At 28.1% G+C, this 19,009-nt stretch overlaps 1 protein-coding gene across 1 annotated transcript in view; it reads left to right on the forward strand.

Moving 5' to 3' along the window:
- The first annotated feature begins 346 nt into the window (after window positions 1–346).
- Window positions 347–19,009, forward strand: part of LOC142329972 (lactosylceramide 4-alpha-galactosyltransferase-like) — a 280,005-nt gene continuing 261,342 nt past the window's right edge. Inside the window, exon 1 of the mRNA XM_075374957.1 lies at window positions 347–683. The gene's annotated coding sequence lies outside the window, so the exon portion shown is untranslated. The remainder of the gene's footprint in view (window positions 684–19,009) is intronic.

A 19,009-nucleotide genomic window follows, 5' to 3' on the forward strand; every position in this document is an offset into this window, starting at 1 on the left:
GTTTTTTTTTAAGTTAACGGAATTTTTAAATGAAATAAATAGTTTGTTATAAATAATTTAATCCTTTATTTATTTATATTGAATTAAATAACAGTAGTGCTTTAATAATTGTAATCAATCAGTAAATATTAAATTTTAAATGTTTTGGTTTATCTGAAAAACTTTTACGTGTTGTTTTTAATATTTATAAAACATAAATAATTAATAACAATGTAAAAAGAAAATTAACAGGTTGTTTTTTCCAGTAGAGGGATATTAAAGAGATATTTTTGTTGTATATGTTGGCAACCCTACTCGTTTCACTTTTACAGGTTACTGGGGTTCACATCGTCCCGTCTAAGTCAGTTTCACACCGAAGTACGGGAGTTGTGTGAGAACAGCGCCGAGATGATTGTAGTGTGGAGGGATGCTTCTGTTCATCACTGATATTTACAATGAGAACATCCGATACCAGTTTAATATTTATTAACCTCTCTTATGTTAATAAAAGTGACGTGATTTAAGTTTGTTAAATCGATTATATTGTGGTTTAGTTTATTTCATTTGATTTATATTTTTGTTATTAAAATAATACATTTTTATTTATTAATCATTGCCGTTATAAATCGTTAAATCTGTATTTGTGGGGTACTGTTTGTAAAATCTTTTCACGCTCTCGTCAGATTCCGTACTATATTTTTAAGGTAAATATTATTTCATTCATTTTTATTATTATTTTGTTTTGTTAAACAGTAACAACCAGATTTATTTTAGTAGCATGGTACCTATCAATTCTGTATAACGGGTAAACAATCTTGTAGCAACCTATCATAATCACTAAATGTATTTATACGAATGAAGAATTTTTCCTACTCCGATTTGCTATTTTTCAAAAATTAATATTTTAGAAAAAAATATTTATTATTATTTTAATAAGAAAAGTTTTTAAGATTTCAAAAAAAAAAAACAAAAAAAAATTTCCTCACTAAAAATTAATAGTATTTAGAAAATATTTACGTATATTACTTTTGTTAATAATCAAATTAATTCAGAAATTGTTAATGAAAGATATGCTTTTGAGTTTTATTTACCCTAATAATTTTTTTTTACAAAATTTGTTATTTATTTATGTAAATATACTGATTATTCTGTATTTTAGATTTATTTTATTATATTCAACTTCTGGTAAGGTATTTCTCTACTTTGTTCTTTTTCTATTAACTACAGTACTTTTATAGGTCTTCTTTTACGTTCATAACCTGTTACACTGTAATAATCTGCCGTTTTTCTTTTGCCGCGAAATGAGTGTTAGGAAGGTCACGTGGAATTAATAGTAATATGTAGTTATTTACTACAAAAACAAGTCAATAAAGGGAAAAATGCACTAAATTATTTGAACTATTTAAAATAAAAAATACATTATATGTAATTTTTAAACTTAATAATTTACTTGTTCATACATATTTATATTTTATTTAACATTTAAAATAATGTGGGGGGAAGCTTTCTTTTAAATAATTTTAGGTGGCCTTAATTATGTATATTTTATTGTATATATTTAAATCAAAATAAAAAAAAAAAATTCATACACAAACCTGTTTTGATTTCATTTTATAAGATTATTTATAATATTTTTATTTATTAATTATTTTTAATTTTTTAAGTATATAAGCTGCTTTACTTTGAACTTGTTTTTTTTTTCATTTAAACTTATCCTAGAGCCGTAACTTTTTCCTTCCGAAAGTAAACACGAAAAAAAAAATTAAGACCAGGTAGAAAAAAGTTTTAATTTTTACTTTCCCTGCTATAGCGATATATGCTGCTGTAAGAACTATAGCTATAACAGGAAAGTATTATAGACAGGTAAAAAAGAAATTGGGCTTTTTAAGTTTTGTGTCTTAAGGAACATTTCAAAAATATTGTTAATGAAAAAAATTAATTGTAAATAACCGGCAATAAAAAATATTCCAATATCTCGAAGTCAAAAAATCTCTTTTTGTCAGATGGACGTTCGTACGTGTGTATGTTTTATTTGTTTTTATTACTGTACACCGTTGACCGATTTCTTTCCAAAGCTAGTAGACAGTTACTACATTTGGGGGAGAAAGAACGTAATAAAGTTTTGCAAAAATTGGAAGAAAAGATCGAAATAAAATGTCAACTTTTTACTGGAGCATTTTAGCAAAAAAAAAAAAATTCTTACAAAAGTTGAATTTTTGTATAATCAAGATCACAAATTATGAAAATCTTTATTTAATATTCACCCTCTTCCCATAAGAATGACTTTATTATTTATATTTTTTGCTTCACCTTCCATTAGAAAGGGATTTATTTGTAACTATATTTTCTAGATTAACAGGCTTTCAAATCACTATAAAAAGTTTTACTCATCCCACTCCAATAGTCTGGTAACAAAGTATTTTTTTTAAATTTTATTTGAAATTTTAATCTATTTTGTAGTTATCCATTGCATTTAAAATGTAAAAATCATAAATTTTGTTAGCCCTTCTTACCTTTTAGTATTTCCTAAAAAATAAATAAATAAATAAAACATTTTCACCCCTTCCAGCAAAATTACAACTTTATTTTATTTAGAATTATGACTGTATATTTGTATTTTTAAAAATTCTGTTTTTTAATTTATTATCATCACTTAAGGATTATTTTATTAAGTATTAGTTTTACAAGAATGCTTCCCTTTGAATAAGAGAGTCCCAAAAATGAAAAAAAAAAATTCTCGCAATTTCGAATTTTTAATGCTCAGAGACGTTCATTATTTGTTATATAATAAAGACACTAAACTAATTTAATATCACTACCCTGATGGGGGATCTTACAAATTAAAAAAAAAAAATTTCAAACATTTTAAAAATTTAAAATCAATTTTAGTGAATATTGTAATTATTAAAAAATGCTCCCTGATGCATGGATTTAGACCTCCAAATCTTTCAAAAAGTCAGAAACATATTTTTCCTAGGTTGTGATTCTGTATAATAATAATTATGGTAATAAAAAGTTTGATTATCTCTTTATTGTGTTGACCTTTGTGGCTTTAAAAATTGAAAGATTTAAATATAATCAAACGAGTAATTTTATATTGTTTTTTTTTAAATCAATTAAATTTTATTACGATACATCTTTTTTTTTAATGTGTCGATGAAAGATAACTGAAGCTGGATAATTGAACAGTTTTTGTTCTTTATTCACTTTTAGTCATTGCATATGTTTGAATAAGAACAACAAACAAAATAGTCCATCTTTCAACTTTATATATCAAGTCCTTTCCAAGTACATAAATAACCAGTTTTTTTGTATTTATTTATTTAACTACGTATCGTGAAATCATAAAATTAAAAACAGATATTCTAGCATAAAAATTCGAAAAAAAGAATTCATAGTTGATTATTGTTTTTCAATTAAAGGGAATTATTTTTTCATAAAGATATAAATAGAGCTTAAAATGAGTGAATTTCTTAAAAAATGAATTGTATTCAATTGCTTAAATTAATTGTATAATTTAGTTATACAATTCAAAAGTCAGATTACTAGATTTTTTTTTACAATTATTATGTAAAATCAAATTTTGTAAAAATGTAAACTTTCTGGTTCTAATTAATTTTTTTTTTTAAGTTCGAAGAAATTTCAAATATTATTAGTAAAAATATTTTCTATCTTTTTATTTAAATTAATGGATTTTCCGTAATAGTGAAGGTTGATAATTATTTGATTATAGTTTTAAGAGGTAAGAAACGGAACGCAAGAATGACGGGAGTTTAATTATTTCTCCCTACAGATCGCAGAGCCTGGATAAACTCCCTTGCTGCTGTGTCTTTTATCGGACGGGTTATTAATTATTTAGTGGCAATTATAAATTTTAAATTTTATTTATGAACGGATTTGTTGATTTGCGTTCCTATCCGTATGGATCAGCGTGAAAATTATTATGAGGTAAATCGTATATATCAAATTCGTGAATAATTTTCCCCAAACTTTTGAGTTTTGGATAATATCATGAAGTTTCCATTTTTCTTTTCTTCCAAGGTTTCGTTATAATTTAAAATTTTGCAATTTTGATTGTTATTCATAACTACTTAAAAAAAATTTATATCTGTATTTCTTCAACCGCAATAATTAACAAGAATAATACAATCTGTAGCTCTGATAAACTTCTCTCCCATAGTTTTATTCAAAGTCAACAGTTGCATAATAACGAATGCTTTTGATAGATTTACATTCCTCTTTAATTACTTAAATGATAATAGTCTATATAACACAATAAAAGTAACAAATTATTATTTATTTCAGAATATTTACTATGTATCTTATATATAATACCGACATTTTGTTTCTGTCTGTTTGTTTGTTCTCGCATCATGCAAGAACCAATCGACGGATTGCTTTAAAATTTGCAAGATACATTCATGTTACCCCAGGGAAGGTTTTAAGTCCTAGCCCCCTTGGGGGTGAAGTTGTGAATTAAAAATATTCATTGAAAAAGAAAAATATTAATAATTAAATAAAAATTAAATTAATTACGATCACCATGGCAACAGAAATAAGTCGTGCTGTTTTCCTCCTCAAAGTCTGTGTACTTTAGTTGCTATAGTTACTACTATTTTTTTTCTTTTGCAATTTATTTTCTTATTCTGGTTTCTGTAAAGCCTGAATACTTAATTATTATTTATCAGTTTTATTCTCATAAGGGTAACGAAAAATGCGGGGGTCCTGGCTGGACGATGATGCAGAGCGAAGCGATCCCCGACCGGCTAGTAGATAAATAATTATTTAAATTCCAGTATAATTAGTTTTAATTTAAACTTTAATTAAAATTAAATAATCATAAATGTTTTTGTATTGTACATTTGTATATGATAATCATTATTAATATTACAGATGATTTTTTTTTTATTGATGGAAAGATTAAAAGAAGATTATAATTGGATGCGAACATCATGGCGTAAACTGAACAAAACGTGATCTACGGAAACTGGTTCATTAATGTTGATTGATCTCAACTTCAACGAGAGTATTGCTATTATTATTTCTAGGACAATACGAGAGTATTTCTAGGACGTCGAGTCCTTGTAAAAGCAATTACTTTTAATACCGATTTGAATACTAGATTGTGGATACCGGTGTTCTTTGGTAGTTGGGTTTCAATTAACTACACATCAAGAATGGTCGACCTGAAACTGTACAAGATTATACTTCATTTACATTCATACATATCATCCTCTGAAGTAATACCTTGCTGTGGTTCCGAAGACTAAACAGGAAAAGAGAGAATGATAGACTGTGGATACCGGTGTTCTTTGGTGGTTGGGTTTCAATTAATCACACGTCTCAGGAGTGGTTGGCCTGAGCCTGTTCGTGTATACACATTTACAGGTACATTTACACTTACACGTCAGACTGAGATCCCTGCCTTGGCGTCTCTGCAGAGTACTGTAGACGTAGTGTCACTGGGCTGTAACTCTGTAACCCGGTATTACATAAAATAAATACTCTCCGAGACATTAAAAGTATTTAAAAAGCATCAGATTATAAGGATATGTAATGTACCGTATCGCTCATGACACCTTTAAAGTATTTTATCATTAGAAAAATAAAAAGATTTTTATTTCTTTATTATTTTCTCGTCTAGATAGTTTTAACAGAGCTATAGATTTAGAAGGGTATTGTTATCGGCCCAATTTGGGAATATGGGATCTTCACGTTTTGATACCGAAGTAACCCAAAAAACCGGATGAGAATTTTCCAGATATTAAAATTCGAATGTATGTGTGTTTGGTGTTGCGTCGAAATCACCTTATATTTCCAAAACTAGAGGCAAGAACTTGAGGCTGTAAAGCAAGAACACCCTCAGTATCTTGAGATTTCGCCTAATTACGGTCATATTTTTCTTAAGCACATTTGTTAACAATTAAAAAATAATATTTGCAAAAAGAAGATTTTGAAAAATCGCACCCCCACCCTAAAAATTACTGTAACGTTGCGATGTCACAGGTGAGCGGTAGAATTAAATAAATGAATAATATTTAAAGTGTAAAAAAGTAACTCGGTCTGGCTGGGTCTCGAACTCAATCGTCCGGTTGACTTTGAACTTGGTGCGTTAAGCCTCGAGGCTACAGTATGTCGACCGTACAAGCTAAATTTGTTCTATGTAAGTTGTGAAATTACATTACTTTAGTAAGTTCCGACCGTCGCCGCTAGTATCGCCACATCCACACGGATTAAATTCAGTATGCGCGCGCGCTTTAGTTAAAATTATTGAATTAAATAAACGAAAAAATATTACATTTAAATAAAATGAAAAATATTTTAAATTAAGTTGAGTGTGTGTGTGTGTGTGTAAACCGTGCATGAGAAAAAACCCACAGCTGTCATCATTCTTTTTTATTAAAAGTAAAAAAAAAAATCATTAATTTTTTTGTTTCTATAACTATTTTATTTTTATTTTATCAGTGATGTCATCCAACTATCCCTTAGGCTCATCTCAGCGTATGTTAAAACAGCGTATAACTAAATTAATATCATTAAATCAAGGAAGATCTATCAGAAAAATAAAAATTTCCCACAAACCTTTCTGCATTTTAGGTCCGTGATCTGTAATTTAAAAAGATTGTATATATTTATTGATAGTTTTACATATGAAGTATGAATATTCAAAAAATGTTTGAAAAATATTTAAACTGAAGGGAGAGAAACAGAGAGAGCAAAAGAATAAAAATCATATATTTCAATTTTAAGAGGTGGGGGTTGAATTTTTAAGAAAATAATTTTTCTGACTTTTTTATATACGCATTGTAGTTACAAATTTGCTTTAATAAAATTTTCTCTAAAATGCCTCCGGAGAAAATCGAAATTGGTTTTTTCGATATCCCCCATCCTTTAACTAATTTTGAAATAATTTAATATTTTCAATGCCCCATATACAGAAATATTTGAACTAAATTTGAAGAAAAGCGGTTCGGTCAATCCTAAGACATTAGGTCAAAAGCAGTGCGACACACATTCGTCTTCACATACTTACATAAATATGTTTTTTTTTTGGGGGGGGGTTTAATAAAGTAGTTGAACCATAAACTACAAAAATTTGCAAAAAAAAAAACGATACCCCATTTTTGACATGATCATCTTCCCTTTAATACATAATTATTTTGGTTGTATTTGCCGAAAAAGTGAAATGGAAGATACAAAAATACTGAACAACACAAGCCTTTTTTAGTTTGTACAGATTAAAATTAAAAACTTATACTAAAACTATTAACTTAAATAAATAAAAAAATTTCTGTTGATAAAGATAAAATTACTTTACATCCCTCGTTCATTTATTTATTTTCAGTGGTTTAATTAATTTCCGACGTATAATTTTTACCTTTAATTACTGTACACATTGTCTTTCTCTGCTTATGAAACGAATTATCTTTTTTTATCTATTAAAACTAACCATTCGTGACTCAACAACCTTGTTGCTTGGAAAATGATCGATAATTGAAAAACTGTTATTCCGAAAACTCTCAGATTTGGTGAGAACAATGAGAAATAGTTATAAGGAAGTTAATAAAGAGTATTTTTTTAATGTTTTTTTTTGTACGTTTCATCGATGTTAATTGAATAAGATGTACTAAATTGTATTGAATAAGTGGTATAAAATGCAATTTTTTTAGTTTATTCTCATTTTGTTTTTTGAAAAAAATTTCAACAATGAAATGCAATTACGTCATTTAATAATAAAGTAATTGAGAATATATATATATATTTTTTTTTTTTTTTTTTCACTTTACTATGAAGCGAAATATTAAGCAACATAATTATCAGCAAAGATACTTCGCAACTAGGATAAACACAATGAACAAGAACTAAATGTGACAGGATCCAGTATTAAAAATTAAATACGAGAGTGGTCCAGAAAATAACTTACGTTTGTGCCTAGCGTGGAGATGGGTGGGGATACAGCCGCCATCTTGCTGTCAAAACGTTTCTACACTCAGTACGCATCAAGCTGTCGTAGCGTGTGGACTGTGATTTTTCTACTTTGTTCGTTGTGAATTATTGAACGCACGCTTCAATAAAAAATCCCGAGTTGTGAGATGCGTTCAAGATTAGGTTTTTACTGGCAAAAAACCTCAAACCAATTGAAATTCATCGGCAACTTTGTGAAGTGTACGGAGATGAAATAATGAGTGATGGTGGACGGAGGCAGTGGTGCATTCAGTTTAAAAATGGCCGCACTAATGTTCATGATGAGGACCGCACTGGTCGGCCTAGTCTTGTGACTGATGAACTGACGATGAAACTCAACGATAAAATTCGTGAAAATCGCCGCATTATGATTACGGAACTCGCTTCATTCCCCCAAATTTCACGAAGTTTACTGGATGATCGGGGAAGCTTGGTTATCACAAGTTTTGTGCAAGATGGGTGCCAAAAATCTAAGGCGGTCCCAATTTAAATGGCAACTATGTAGAAAAATAGTTTAAGATTGTCCCTTTCAAATTTATATAATAAAATTTCTTTTTTTTATTTGGTTGGTTTTTTATTTCAAAACATAAGTTACTTTCTGGATAGCCCTCGTAATATATTTTATTATTTAATTAATTTATTTTTTTATACATTTTATTTATTTCTATTCTTGGATTTTATTATTCTTTAAATCAATAATGGAACTATCTGAAAAAATCAAACAATTTAGTACAGATCGTAATTTTCTTTGTAATTTGGTACTTCTATGATAAAAAAGGTTATTAATAATATCTCTTAACTAAATTATTTGATGAGGCTTCTTGTCAGAAGATCAAAATTATTATGAAATGTATAATCAAACAAGAGATGAAATCAGAATGGTAGAAAGCATACCTTCAAAACTAAATTTGTTTTGTCTTCAGTCAGGTCACCTTGAACATAACTTTACAATTTAACAAAACATAATAAACTTGAAAAAAGAACAATAAAATTGATGTAAAAAAACCACACTTAAAGGAAAATATACTTTTATCAAGCCTTTTTTTTAATTTCTGGCTCCGGGGTAAAAATAATTACTTTTCGTCATGGAGAAGCGGATGGTAGAATACTTCCCCTGTCGTTCCTTCTACCTGTTAAAAGGGGCAACTAAAAGAAGAGTAGCAAACGACTGCAGATATTTTATATTTGAGGTATATTTTTGTGTCCAGAACCGTTTTAATGGTTTGATTGTAAGTGATTTCCGAGGCTAGATATGTCCGAAACCTCCACGAATGTGGTGTAAGATGTAATAGGATACATGGCTAATGACCTTAGCAGCCTATACCTTTAAAACTAAACCACAAAAAGATATTTATTATTCAAATTTAAACATTTTATTTATTTTTACGACAGTTTTTAAGTAGTTGAACTTTTTTAAATTAATTTTATTGTCCATTTTTTAGTTTTATTTTTATTTCAAATATTTATAAACCATCAAACCGCCTCATAAATAAAATTGAACCGTTTGAAAGAAAGGCGAAGGCAAATAGATCTGGATAAAAGTAAGAAAACAAAATTTTGAAAAATGTCTTAGTGACTGCTACAGGTTGCATTAAAGGTATCTGAATACAAGAATGTATAATATTTTTTACTTATGTTTTTCATGTAATTTTATGAAATTTTCGCTCGAAAATATGACATCAGTTTGTATATATATATATATATATATATATATATATATATAATTACTTAACAATTCAAAAAAAGATTAATGATTTCGATTTAAAAAATTTACAAATCGCCTATCTTTAAAATTAAAATATTATTTTTAAAATCCACCAATAAAGAATTCCGAAGAAAATTAATAGCAATCCCTAAATGAACTTACAATATAAAAAAGAAAAATAATCAATAAAATTCACTATTTGGTGATGGTTGATCATAAATAAATAAAAAATTCTTACGGGAGGAAGTAAAAATCTCCTTTTTTAAAGCCATTTTAAGAACTTTATTTCTATACTGCTACATTCTACAAAGGAAAACACTTTTTCCCAGTAGATTACGACGCAGTAAATTTAGTAAATCTCTTTTATACTTACTCAATCTGAATGTACATTTTGTATCCTGGAGACGTATATACTTAATATAATACGTAAAATCGAAATACAAGTCAAACAAGTATCTCACACAATAAAGTAGCGACTGAAAGAACAACATTCAAAGAACAAGTTTTAAATTACGACGTGGTTGTAAAGGAAGGTAATGGATACTATGTGCTAGGAAAATTTCTTAGCAAACTATTGCACAGATCAGAAATCAGATTTGTAAGATTAAACGAATAAACGTACAGTTATATTTTGTTATCTTATTCAACTTTCTATGCGAGCAAAAATGGAATTATGATTTTTGTTGTTAAATATATTAATGCTTTATTAAATAACATTATATATATATATTAATATAAACAACGAAGATGGACCACTGAATGTAAAAATAGAAAGAGAAAAGTTTTATGGAGGTTAAAGAATTTTGTTATTTGGAAGTAGAATTACTAAAGATGGACGAAGCAGGAACGATATAAAATGCCGAATAGTACAGGCGAAACGAGCTTTTAGTCAGATATATAATTCTCTTGCATCAAAAATTATTTTAAACTTCAGGAAAACATTTTTGAAAGTATATGTTTAGAGCGTAGCTTTATATGGAAGTGAAACATGGACGATCGGAGTACCTGAGAAGAAAAGATTAGAAGCTTTTGAAATGCGGTGCTATAGGAGAATGTTAAAACTCAGATGGGTGAATAAAGTGACAAATGAAGAGGTGTTGCGGCAAATCGATGAAGAAAGAAGCATTTGGAAAAATATAGTTAAAAGAAGAGACAGACTTATAGACCACATATTAAGGCATCCTGGAATAATCGCTTTAATATTGGAGGGACAGTTAAGGGGGAAAAATTGTACAGGCAGACAACGTTTGGAATATGTGAAACAATTTGTTAGGCATGTAGGGTGTAGGAGGTATACCGAAATGAAACGACTAGCACTAGATAGGGAATCTTGGAGAGCTCAAACCAGTCAAATGACAAGACAAAAAATAAGAAAAAAATATACTACTAACCACGTTGCGGCTTCGCCCGCGCTATATGGTTACTTCGGTTTCTCATGTTCAATGTTCATGTTCAATTTTCTTCTTATTTTATGTTTTTTCGTCAAATAACCGGAAGCAGGTGCAGCCAGTCGGGTTGTGCGTACAATGGCAGTGTCTGTGTTGGGTGAGCTGCCGCACCGTACACCGCCGCAGCCCTTAAAAAAAACGAAATTAAAAAAAACACGAAAATGGATTTTAGATATTTATCTGAATAGTATTTGTAAGCCACAATCTGTTGAATATCTCGTTTGGTATAATCGGAAATGGGGAAAATTTATAATCATTATTTAAATATTTTTACCTTTCTTCACCCATTTCAAGGTCGAATTTCTAAAAATCTAGAAATTGATTTTTAGATATTTTCATGAAAATGACACATACCAAAAATGAAGTCGATATCTTAATTTGTTATCGAAGGATTAAAATATAGAATATTTCATTGTTAGTCCATTTTTTCCTGTAAATTCGGAATTTCAAAAAAATCCTTTCATAGCGTACATTTAAACCGTATGACGAGCATGTATATATAAACTTTCATCAATTTATCTTCAATAGATTTTGCTGGGGATTGATGAATCAGCCAGTCAGTCAAAACAGGTTGTTTTTTAGGTACACATATAAGGATGTAATTTACAAAGAATTTAACAAGCTTTTAGAACATGTTCTACTAGTGAAAATAAAAAGGGAAGTTAATATAAACATAGGTTCGGAAATTCATCGTTAGTGAGTATCGGTTGGCAAAATATTTCCCCCAGATTTTCGCGCCTTCGGTAAAATTAAGCTATACTGTAATTCTCTGAACCCAATTAGAGGAAAATTTAGTGGTTTTATATGAAATCTGGCATGAAAAATTGAATGGGTCCTAGAATTGTATTTCTAGTAGTTTTTGAGAAATCTTGGATAAAATATAAAAGACTGGGTTCGAAAAACTCACTATTTTATATTTAACGTAAAATAACTTTGTTCAACCGGTAACAAGCACATAGACATTTAAACAATACTTGTAGACAATTTGATTCTGAGTAAAACGGTATGAATAATTACACAGAAACTGAATGAAAACGTAAGAATCTCGAAGTTTATTAAAAACCAAACGTATCTAAATGTGGCAGATGTTACCTAGTATTATTTTTATCATAAAAAAAATTATAAATAAGTTATAAATTAAAATATATAATTAAAGAGAAAATTAATATCAATAGCTTATTTCATTATTATATTCTAATTAATTTGTTTTATAATTTATTCGATATATAAATTTAAAATAAATATTTTATTTTTACTTTTTTTCAAGGATAATACATAACGGTCTACATGCGGGTCGAATTAATTTCTAACAGCATATCGGTAGGAACAGTGGTGATAGGATAATATAAAATAGAAATGTAGTAAATATTGTGCGTGGCTAATTATTTTATTGTCTTATCCAAGAAAATTAACCCTTCACAGCCCATTACAAAACATTTTATTTGATAGCAGTCTAACGTCAATAAAAAATAGTAATAACAGTTACATATTAATAATATTTTAAATTAAAATTTAAGACATACGCTCAATAACAGTTTATAAAAGATACGAAAAATCTTAATTTAGTTGTATGCTTTCATTGATAAACTATCTTCATTAGTATGTATATACAGGGAATAAAGAAATGAAGATATTAAAGTAAACACGGACTGGAAAGTTTTCGGTTTAGGGGATGAACTACCTTTTAAAACCTATTCAAAACGATATTTTATTATTTAGTTTCTAGATATTATTTTAAATTAAAAATAGGTACTTGTATGAAAAAACAATATGATGTTTAATTAGTATTCATATAGTTTAAGTTTACTTTCTACATATTTAATTTTGAAGTAATTAATGTTATTGTATAACGATTAAAACGAGCATCTATATTCTTTAAAAATGTTTTTATAAAACTAGTAAAGACTTTGCGGTTCTTTTATTTTATTTTATAACTATCTATATATAAAACATGTCGTGCCCAGCAAAAACTACTGAAGATAAATTAATGAAAATTAGTACAAATATTCTTCTTACGATGTAAGTGCAAACTAAGAAAGGATTATTTGAAATTCCATATTTAAATGGTTAAAATGGATTTTTAAAACACGACTATTTTTGTAAAGTCACGGTAACAAATGAAGGTATCAACTTGATTTTTAGTGTGCATAATCATCATGTCAATATCGAAAAACTATATTCTAGATTACTCGAAATTCGGAGTTTAAAGTGTTAAAATAGATTTTGAATATTTTTAAAACCCTGCTATTTTTTTTTTTTTTTTTTTTTTTTTTTAATTTATCGGTAACAAATGAAAGTATCAACTTGATTTTTTTGTGTGTTTAATTTTTATGTGCATATCTAAAAATACATTTATAAAGTTTTGAAAATTCGACCTTGAAAGGGGTGACGAAAGGTAAACAAATTTGAACTATGTTAATGATTTATTAATTAAAGCATTAATAAACATGTAATTAATAAGAAGTTTTTGAGGTTTGCGTCAAGATCAGTTTAACAATAAAGACCTGAGAATTAAAACTATTTTCACTTCCTTGGCATAATCCCATTTCTACTGCAGCAACAAGGGAAATCATAGCGATGGTCTAAAATTATGGGTAACAGATTTTTGCAATGTTGATGTTTTAAAACCTTAGTTCAAAAAACATATCAAAATTTATAGAAATTTCTGGGACGATACAAGTACGTTATGTGCACATACCTTCGTGTTGGCTCATATTTTGAGTATTTTCGGATTAACTCAACATAATTCTTCGAAAATGGTTAAAAAATATTCTGTATATATATATATATATATATATTGTAACATGATCAGGGTAACGGATCTCTTCTAGTTAAGAAGAAAGAAAGAGAAAACAATAATGAAAGAAGAAGGAATACAGAAGGAACAAAAAGGGATTCTTTTCTCAGAAAAACAGGTCCGTTTAATAATCTGTTCTTTGTAATACAAACAAGGGCACTTCCAACAGCTATTGTTCGACTAGAATTATTATCGGACCGGAATAAGAATTTATAGAAAAATCTAAGATTTTATTGATGAAAATTATTCACACTTCAACAATTAAAGAGATGAGACGGGTACTGGTTCTGCAGGCCAACGGAGATAGTCAGTAGTTTTGCGAGTAGTTCGGCGAAGCCATGTTCTGCGTTTTTGTGATAACAAACGGTAACAGTCAGTAGTTCTGCAAAGCCGTGTTCGGCGTAGTCATGATAATAACCGATAACAGAGTAGTTTCGCAAGCCCGCGTTCAATATGTTTGTGGTGACGGCGATATCAATAAGCGTGTATTAACAACGAGGGAATGGAATATTCGTCACGAGTATTCCATAGTTGTTCGGTGAATTACTGATTAACAGTAGTGAAAGAGAACCTTTCCGACCGAGACAAACCGGGTTGGTCCAGGGGTGAACGCGTCTTCCCAAATCAGCTGATTTGGAAGTAGAGAGTTCCAGCGTTCAAGTCCTAGTAAATCAGTTATTTTTACACGGATTTGAATATTATATTGTGGATGCTGGTGTTCTTTGGTGATTGGGTTTCAATTAACCACACATTTCATGAGTGGTCGAACTGAGACTGTACAAGACTACACTTCATTTTCACTCATTCATATCATCCTCATTCACTCACTGAAGTATTATCTGAATGGTAATTACTGGAGGCTAAACAGGAAAAAGAAAGAAAAGTAGCGAAAGAGACAGTATTAAATTTATAAAGTATAGGGTAGTTCTATTGTAAACAGTAAAAGTAATAATATTTGTAGAAATTTTATTCTACGAATCTACTTAATCGTACACTACAATTTCTTCATTCTACCTGTTAATTTTAACATTCTAGTTTTATTTTGCTAATGCAACATTATAAGTGGTCATTATAACTTTATAAGTAAATTGGATTTATTCTGATTTTTATAATTTAACTATTTTTAAACAAATCTTGTCCTATTTATTTTAATTTTATATGTCATATATTCACTTTTATTATTAATTTTATTTTAATAAAATAGAATAATTTTTTTTTACCAATTAAAATAGAAATGAAACATTTTCTGATTATATTAACTTTCCATCATATTATTTTTAGAGTAATAAATTGAATTTAAAAGAAATTTTTGGTTTTTTATTCTCTCAATATCTTGGCCGAAACGCGAAGACGCGACAATATATATATATATATATATATGCAGAAATGTGAAAGTTTTTGTTTGATTAGATCCCTTTCAGACGTACTGTCTTTCCCAATAGACATATATTTTTTATTCTCTAAATTTTTTCTACAACACTATTAATTTTGAAACCTACTATTAACTCCAGTGGACATTATGGTTCTAGAAAAAATAATACTAACGCTATCTATTAGATTTTATAGAAACTATCTGCAAAACGTTGAAAACTACCTTGACATGTTATTACTTTCTTGTTTACAAATTATTATTTTTTTGAGGATTAGTAGGTTAACTTTCTTATACTGAAATATGCATAGAATATTTTACATGACCATAGGTTTATTGATCATTTCCTCACAGAACGTTTGGAAAAATGACTGTTAATTGAAATGTGTCAGGCTAGAAGAGTTGAATTCGGACATCTTGTTGAATCCATTTGTAAGTTATGTTTACATTGTTTTGGTTTGCTTATCTAATTCGTAAGTTGCAATAGTTTTAAATATACTTTTTTTGTGTATTTTTTTAGTTAAGTGATATATGAATATGAGTAAAAACAATATTTTGTTAGAACAAGATATTATAAAACTGGTAGAATCATTCAGATGAGAAAGAGTTCTATTCTCAATGTAAATCTGATCCAAATTCTAAACTATTGCTGAAGTTAATATTTGTGAATCACCTACTGCAGAGAATATTGAGGAGGTTATTCTTGATGACCATGAATATGGATTAGAATACTTAGTTCCTGGGACGATTGAAGTTAGCTCCATAATTGAAGCTTCCAATGATTTAGATAATAATATACAGAATAGCAGTAGTAATAATAATAACATTGCAGAAAATCACTATGGTTTAGAATCAAATGAAAATATTATCACTTTAGAAAAGTGTAATTAATTGGAAACATATATTTTAGATTCTTGTCCATTAACAAATAAATCAGTAGCTTGATCGACCAATGCCATTTGTCGCAGAAATTTATTCCCTAGTCCTGATACTAGGGATGCAATTGATGTTGATGTAATGTCACCTGTGAAGTATTTTAAAAAATATATAACGGAAACATATAACTGATGATCTGATTGAATCCATTGCAGAAAACACTAATATATTATGCAATACAAAATGGAAAGCCATAAAAATACAAATTCAGAAGAAATCATTGCATTTTTTGGGCTTCTTATAGCAACGGGTAGCACTTAAAATGCCCATGAATGAAAGTGTACTGGGAGGAAACCTATTTTATTAAGTTATTCAACTATATGCTAAGAGATAGAGTTCTTTCATTACGATACAACTTACATTTTGTGAACAATTTGGAAATTTCTAATAATAATAATAATATAGATCACTTTGTTAAAGTTAGACCATTATTGATAAAATAAAAAAACGTGTAATGAGTTATAGGTATAGTTATTTATATTTTATATTTATTTATTTACAATATAGTTATAGTTGATGAGCTTGTAAAGAGATTGAAAAACAGATTATACCATTCAAGTGGAAACTTAATGAAAAGCAGGACGTAAAGGGTAAACCCAATCCATGGGGTATAAAGATATTCGCATTGTATGATAAATCAGGTTTTTGCTATGATTTTTTTGTACCAGGGGTTTACGTCTATACGTGCAACGTGATTGGTTGTACCTACCACCAATTACTTGACAAAAAAAAACGTAAAAAAATAATTGGCTGCTACGGGAAACGCAAGTAATCGTATCGTGCGGGCGAATCACGATCGGGGGGATGCTGGTTTAGTATAAATCACTGTTTATCTTTAGGTATAGTAATTGTATTTGTTGAATTTCGACCTTAATTTTATAAAATTTTAAAAACAACATATATATTTTATCAACTACGTTGTAGTATCAAACAAACCAAGTTTTTTCTTCACATCTATACGAACGAATATTTCATTTAAATTAATTAATTTTATTTTTTGTTTTTTCACATTGGATTAAAATTACGTCATCGAATTCAATTTTTTAACGAATTTACGTTAATATTACTTATTTTTAAAAATTTTCCCGTTGATATTTTAATGAGGCAAATTTAAATTATTAAATTTAGAATAATTATATATCTATCACCAAAAACTATTTACAAATGTTTTAATTAAAATAGTTAATAATATAAATAACTAAACTAAACTATTTAAGTTTTAAACAGTTTTAATTACTTTTAAAATGTTGGAATTGAGCTAATAGCCAAAATTTAATTAGAGTTAAAAAATATTCCTAATTTGGTAAAGCCCACCGGCTAGTCTAGTGGTTAACACGTCATCGCAAAAGAAATTATTTAACTGTTGATTTTCGAAGACGTGTTTCTGAGGTTCAAATCCTAGCTACTTTTATACGGATTTGAATAATAGACAGTGAATATCGTGTACTTTGTAGTTGGGGTTCAATTAACCACACATCTCAGGATGGTCGGCCTGATACTGTACAAAACTATACCTAATTTACATGTCACTCATACCATACTCATCTCACTGGGCTGTGAGGAGGTTGTTTATTGTTTACTAGTTGAACGGATTGTAACATACATATTACGAAAAATCAAAGTTGGTAAAAGTTTACATACTTAAAACAAAATATTATTTTTTTAGTGAAACTGATTTTTATGTAAATGCTTGTTATTTTATCATACTAGAAGAGGGAAGCCAAGTTGATTTTCTCTTCTTTTTTAAATACCCTCAAAAAAATAATGATTTTATGTTGGTATAACTTTTGAGAGTATGTTTATTTTTTTTATGTACGATAAAAATTATTTACTTAAATCATTTTTATTTCATTTTTAGTAATAATTTTGTCATTTATTAAATTTTATTTAATACAATAATACATTTTTAGATAGGTATTCAGGTTTATTAAATTTCGCAAAGTAAATTAATATTAAAATTTATCAAAATTACTGTGGTCGTAAGACCTTCGTCGGTATCTGGCGACGAAGTCAACGAACTACGTCTACAATTCTAAACATGACCTAATCTAACAATGAAATGAAAATGGGGGAAAAAATAAGCGTGAAAACATTATATTTCAGTTTAATTAAATTAGTAATAAAATTATTTTCAAAAAATACCTCGAATTTTGTTAGACTTTTTTTTCCATTTGATGAACCGTGACTCAAATATGTCATTTTATTAATTTTTTTAATGTACCTTTACGAATCGCGCCGCTAGGTATCAGTACTTGTTAGTACTAGATAGCGTACAAAAACTTGATAATGCACTTGAAATAATAAGATTTAAAAGAAAATATACTACAGCTTGTTTTAATAGTAAATGCTATTATGTAAATGAAAGTACTGTAGATGAAACAATTTTTTTAATTCCCATCAGTTCTTAAAAAAAATAAATAAATAAAAGTATTAATTTACAAGAAACTAGCGTACCCCGTCGCGACTTTGCCCACAATATAGATGTAGCTTCAGTCGCAATGCTTTTTTAATAGCAAACTTATTTTTTTATAAATAAAAAATATTTAATCAACAATATTATATTTAAATTATCATTAAATCCTGATAAAACGGTAAATAAAAATTTTTATGAAAAATACTGAAGGAATATACGATAAACAATGAATTGTTGCCCAAAACTTAAATAAAGGAAAACAAAAAAAAGGACGATAAGAAAATTGAACAATATTTGTTAGACCAATCCATTTTATGAATGAATTAAAATAGTTCAATATAAAAGTACAATAAAGATAAACAAAATATTTATTTCAATCCCAAATCTAGCATCCCCA

This window comes from Lycorma delicatula, chromosome 9 (assembly GCF_047948215.1).
Source record: "Lycorma delicatula isolate Av1 chromosome 9, ASM4794821v1, whole genome shotgun sequence".
In the NCBI taxonomy this organism is placed as follows: Eukaryota; Metazoa; Arthropoda; class Insecta; order Hemiptera; family Fulgoridae; genus Lycorma; species Lycorma delicatula.